Source organism: Neofelis nebulosa, chromosome 11 (genome assembly GCF_028018385.1).
Source record: "Neofelis nebulosa isolate mNeoNeb1 chromosome 11, mNeoNeb1.pri, whole genome shotgun sequence".
In the NCBI taxonomy this organism is placed as follows: domain Eukaryota; kingdom Metazoa; phylum Chordata; class Mammalia; order Carnivora; family Felidae; genus Neofelis; species Neofelis nebulosa.
Genome location: NC_080792.1, coordinates 83,187,975 through 83,194,130, shown reverse-complemented (window position 1 = coordinate 83,194,130; position 6,156 = coordinate 83,187,975). Strand labels below are relative to the sequence as shown.

The following is a 6,156-nucleotide window of genomic DNA, read 5'->3' as shown; positions in this document are numbered from 1 at the left end:
TTCCGGAGTTGTCTTCTGTCCAAGGTCAAAAGAAGACCTTTTTTTTTTTTTTTTTGGGAGAGAGTGCGAGCAGGGCAGAGGGAGGGAGAGAGAGAGAGAGAGAGAACCCACACTCAGCGCAGGGCCCACTGCGGGACTCGATTTCACGCACTGCGAGATCATGACCTGAGCCAGCATCAAGAGTTGGGACATTTAACCGACGGAGCCCCCCAGGCGCCCCAAAAACAAGACCCGTCTTAAGGGTAAGATTTTCCCGGAAAGGCGAATGCATTTGGTTTTGCATCCTTCCGCGGGCCCACTGTCATCCGGCCCCCACCGGACTCCGGAAGGGACCGGAATCACAAGGGCTGTGAGCTGCTGCCTCACCGGCGTCCAGGCAATTGCCTAAATCGTTGTTGAGTTGGCTGGATGTGCTGAGCTTCTGGCTGTAACGCAAAACATTCTGAGCAGGCTCTTTCCACCCGTTCACCCTGGCTGCCCCAGCCCCGCACGTCCTGGGAGCTTTGAAAAGGCTTCAGGCTGAATTCTCACGAATGGTAGCCGCCCTGTGCAAGGCTGCTTCGGCAACGCTGGGGGTGTTTTTCCCTCTCTCTCCGTTTAGCGAACGTAGCTGTTCTATCCAGAGATGCGCACTGGGAACGAGAAACCGCCTTGGTGAGCACTGGCACACGAATCATTCTGTGAATCTTCCCTTTTTAATTGCTTATTAAAAGCAGACCAGATTTTCCTAAATGGTTACAGTAAACATGTGTTACTATTGTAATTACTTAAAAAAAAAAATTAAAAAAACGCAACAAGTCTTCATGTGCAAAGTCGGACAGAAAACCAAGACCAGGGGCGCCTGGGTGGCTCAGTCGGTTGAGCGGCCGACTTCGGCTCAGGTCACGATCTCGCGGTCCGTGAGTTCGAGCCCCGCGTCGGGCTCTGGGCTGACGGCTCAGAGCCCGGAGCCTGCTTCGGATTCTGTGTCTCCCTCTCTCTCTGCCCCTCCCCTGCTCATGCTCTGTCTCCCTCCCTCTCTCTCTCTGTCAAAAATAAACATTTAAAAAAAAAAGAAAAAAAAAAGAAGAAAACCAAGTTGAACTTTCCTCCAGGAAAAGGAGGATCTCTCATACTTCACAGGGGCTAAGTACAACTTGAGTGCCCACTAAAACCCAGCCCCCAGGCCCACCTCTCAGCTGCTCTTATGCGGCAGATCTGGGGCAGGGCCTCTGCATCTGCATTTGGAAGACCTGTCCCCAGGTGAGCACTGCAAAAAAAGGTATTGCACACTGGGCTAGCCAATGCCTGGGATTGATTTCTACCAATCGCTGAAGCTTTTGACAGGACAGTCCAAGACCTCAGAGCTCACCCTGCCCCCAGCAGGAAATCTACATTTCTGAAAAGGGCCCACAGACATCCTGTGACTGTTCTGCAAATTACCGGTGAATTACCTGCCAAGGCCTTTGACCCCTCCGGGTCTCCCCCCACCCCCCCCCCAGCTTATCTGCCAGGTTGCTTATTTGCTCTGTCTCAAAAGTGAACAGAGGTGCCTCCAACTCCAAAGCATCTCAGGCTGTTTAATTACACTAATTGCCACCCGGGGCTATAAATTTTATGTTAATGCTCTACTAGGTGATTCACGCGGTAAATTACACACTTATGACTTCCCCCAGGCTTACCTTCAGACCCTAAGCTCACTCGGGACACTAACGCCCACGCCCCCAGAGCCAGAGAGGCTGGAGAGAGGAACAGATAGGCCTGGGGACCTCCCGCAGTGTCTCCTCAAACCCCGCCATCTCGATGTTCTCCTCGACGTCTGTTCTTGGGCAAGGCGAACCCTCCCTTCTCTGTAGTAAGCGGGGCTCCGCTGCCCGGGGCCAAGTCACCATCTCCCGGGGACAGATTATAGGCCATGCAAGCGGGAGAAAACAGACAAAGGATTCCACCTTCACCTCTTTAACAGGTGTCCATTTCTCCTTACTCCGCTGGTACCTGGCGGAGGCCTTCCGATTAATCTTCCTAAAGCACTCCTTTGATCATGTTATAGCTCAAACACCTTCCATGGCTCCCACTGGCTGCGCTTTTACATCCACGCCTCTTCAGCAGACTTTCCTAGCCCCGTCCTGCTCTGGTTATCCATTGCTGTACAGCAAAGCACCTCCAACGGAATGAAACAAAACAACTCTCATGTATTATTCCTCTCTCTCTAGGGGACACCTGGGCTCCGCAGGGCAGTTTGTGCATAGACCGTCCCACGTCACTGGAGGCAGAAAGAGGCTGGGGCTGGAGTCATCTTGAAGGCTTCTTCCCTTATACGTATGGCACCGGGACTGGGAAAATGTAAAGCTCCTTGGGACTGGGAAAATGTAAAGCATCCCTCCCTGTTCTTTGAGATCTCTCCACGTGTTCCCTCCAACACGGCAGCTTCAGAACACATCCAGAGCTCCAAAGGTGAATGTCCCGAAGGACAAGGTCAGGCGGATGCTGTATCTCTCTTTACGACCTAGCCTCAGAACCCACACAGCATCATTTCTGTGACCGATCACCAGGATCGCCCATTTTCAACACAGGGGAAAGAAAACCTACTTCTCTCTTTCTTAATGTTTTTATTTTTGAGAGAGAGAGAGAGAGAGAGAGAGCGCAGGGGAGGGGCAGGGAGAGGGGGACAGAGGATCCAAGCAGGCTTCGCACGGTCAGCACAGAGCCCAGTGCCGGGCTCGAACTCACGAACCGTGAGATCATGACCTGAGCCAAAGTCGGACGCGGACGCTTAACGCACCGAGCCACCCAGGCGCCTGAACACCTACCCCTTGATAGAAGTGTCAAAGGGTTCGTGAGTGTAGTTTAAAAGCACTTCAGGCCCCAAACTCCTTTTCCAATGAATGAGCCCGGCTTGCATTTTTCAAGTAAGCCAGCTGCTTCCGGTCAACGTGCCCTACTCAGTATTTTACTTTATTTTTCATTTTTATTTTATGTTATTTAGTTTTTATTTTTTTAATATAATTTATTGTCAAGTTAGCTAACATACAGAGTATACAGTGTGCTCTTGGCTTCGGGAGTAGATTCCCATGATTCATTGCTTACATACAATACCCAGCGCTCATCCCAACAAGCGCCCTCCTCGATGCCCGTCACCCATTTTCCCCTTCCCCCGCGTCCCCCCATCAACCCTCAGTTAGTTCTCTGTATTTAAGAGTCTCTTATGACTTGCCTCTCTCCCTCTCCTTATAACTATTTTCCCCTTCTCCTTCCCCCATGGTCTTCGGTTAAGTTTCTCAAGATCCGCTTATGTCTACTCATTATTTTAAAAACACACTCAAGGGGCGCCTGGGTGGCTCAGTCGGGGAAGCACCTGACATCGGCTCAGGTCATGATCTCACAGCTCATGGGTTCTAGCCCCGCGTCAGGCTCTGTGCCGACGGCTCAGAGCCCGGAGCCTGCTTCGGATTCTGTGTCTCCCCTCTCTCTCTGCCTCTTTCCTGTTTGCACTCTGTGTCTCTCTTTCTTTCTCAAAAAATAAATACAATTAAATAAATAAATAATTAAAAAGATAAAAACACACTCCAAACTTGCCCACCCCATGAATCCATTTACCCCATCGTCTCTGCAAGGGATGCCCCCCATTTTGCCCCCTTTTCACCCATAAATCTCCCCTCTCAAGCCCAGTCTCTTACACTAGTTATTATTCGTACAGTTTAGCGGGCGGTTAACTATTCTCTGTAATATGGCTCCTATCCCCACCTTGACATTGGGGTCAAGCGTTTTAGGATTTCATTTCTTATATGTGGACATTTTACCTCCTTAGCTGCCTGGCTAAATCGTCATCACCATCTATTGGGCACTTCCTACGGGCCCAACAAAGCACTTGAACTTTTGCCAACGCTAACTAACTCACCTGTTCTAGACCGCCAGCTGTAAAGACGGGGATTAGCATCTCATTTTGCTGATAAGAAACTAAGGCACCGACAGGTCGCCTCGCCCGGCCAAGTTCACATAAGCTCGGAAGCAACAAAGCTAGAACTAGACCCATTTCTCTGTATCCTAAAGCCTGACCATTGTCCCCTTGGTGGACCACCTCTTAGGATTATCTGACTGCCTTCCGTCATCATTCAAGTGGAGGACGCTTGGAGAGTACCGTCAATTTAATTGTATTGTTTTCTACCTTAGTTTGATTTCCTTTTCTTTACCTGCAGCCTGGGTACAATGCCAGGCATAGACCGGGCACCAAGCAAGCTCTTAGGAATAAAGAAAAGTGTAGCCAGTTAATTTGGGGGGGGGGGGGCGGGGTTTGATAAAGATGGACTTGACTTGTGAGGATGCTAGCACATGGGGTAAAGACCTGGGAGCTAATCACTAAGTATTCTCCTGGTTTTTGAATTGCGTTTATGACTCGGTCCAAACCCCCGCCAACTCCATTTGCCCCACTCCCCAAAGACAGACGTCGTGTCTTCCACATTCTCCAGCCTTCCGCTTTTCTGAGAAGCCTTGTAACCCCCCCGATGCACCACCGCCTCCCCTCCAAGGCTTGAGCGGTGCCTCCATTATGCCCTGCTAGGGGCTGAATTACGTCCCCTAAAACAAACACGTTGAGGTCGTAAGCCCGGATTGCCTGTGAATGTGACCTGATTTGGAAACAGGGTCTTTGCAGATGTCATCAAGTCAAGATGAGGTCCTAAGGAGGGCCCGGATCCAATATGACCGACGTCCTCATGAGACGGTGAGAAGAGACACACAGGAAGAACGCCATGGGATAAGAGAGGCGGGGCTTGAAGTGACGCAGCCAAGGACGATGTGCCCCCTCCCAAAGTTGGAGAGTTAAGGAAAGAGTCCAGGAAGAGTCCAGGCTTCCGACAGAGGAGGGCCCTACCCTGAGTAAGGACTTTGGCCTCCAGAATTGCGAGAGAATACATTTCTGTTGTTCGAAGCCCTCGGGAAATGAACACATACCCTATCCTACGCGATTTCTGTGCTGGCCATCTGCCCGGTAAATGTCAACCCCACGAGAGCATCAACCGTGTCTTGCCTGCAGCCATAACCTCAGGAGCACACAGTAGGTCCTCAGCAAACAGTCCTTGCATGCATACATGAATTCAGGCTCCTTCACGCCATGTTAGTCAAGTGTTATCAAGAGCCGTCACTGTTTATGTCACCCGAGAGCCACACAGCCACGACAGCTTCCGTCCGATGGGACTCCTCTCTCACGGGGACACGCAGTCAGGACTCTGAACTCAGATGGGCCTGGAGACTTGTGTCTGCCCCATCTCACTCTCTGAGTCCCACGACTAGTAGGTACCCTGGGATCATCACGCGCCTAGCCTCTCACCTCTCCTGGGAGCAATTAACTAATGGGTGGCTGGACGTCATTAGACTCCCATCGGAGTATGACAGCCAAGCCTTCCTTTGGAAGTTTGAAAACAAAGATCACCTATAAGGCACAGGCCTCAAACCCAGGGAAATAAATCTAAAAGCTCCATGAATTGAATCAAATTCCCTGCCTCGAACTGAAGAATGCACAGGTTCCTGTACAGCCCTTCCAGCATTCTTCTGGTAAGAACTGTATTCAGCCGCTAACCTTTCTCCTAAATTGTTCATCCAAGATAGACCATTATAATAATGAAATACCTCGCCCGGGAATGTTCTTGGTTTCAGCTAAAAGGTTTTCTCTCTGACCGCCGTGCTCACAGGCGCTGCCTTAATTTGGGGTAACTTCCCCTTGGCTGTCTTGAAAGGACTTCGACAGGCCTCTTTATATTTTATTTGATTTGCTTCATTTCGGCGTGTGGGTCAGCACGCCCCAATCCTAATGATGATGAAAACTGGAAAAGATAGCACAGCCCCAAGAAAGGATTAAGGAAAGAGAGCCATCATTTTAGTGAGGGAGGAATTGGGAGCAAAGCCTCGGGTTCTAGAAGGTTCTGCGTCCTTCCGCCTTCCGGGAGACAGAGAGAGCCGAAGGGAAGAGGTCAGACCTAGATGTTTGCAGCCTCTGGCCCCTCTGGGGCTCCCTGTTTGAACTGTAAATTGTCATGGCCATTGCACAGGGCTGTCTCAGGAGGGACACACTTTAAGGGGAGTGGCAAAGTCCAGCACTAAATTTTGAACTGTTCAGAGCTCCAACTTAAGGCAGACTGGATGGCTGGAGGCCTCATCAAGACTTAAGGAATAAAGAGCTGG

At 50.5% G+C, this 6,156-nt stretch overlaps 1 long non-coding RNA gene across 1 annotated transcript; it reads right to left on the bottom strand.

Annotated features, from left to right (window-relative positions):
* Positions 1-243: 243 nt before the first annotated feature.
* LOC131489816 (uncharacterized) lies at positions 244-2,142 on the bottom strand. Its single transcript, XR_009250763.1, has 2 exons — positions 1,935-2,142; positions 244-632 (listed from the first exon to the last, which is right to left on the bottom strand). It is a non-coding gene; the product is annotated as an uncharacterized LOC131489816 (long non-coding RNA).
* Positions 2,143-6,156: the final 4,014 nt, after the last annotated feature.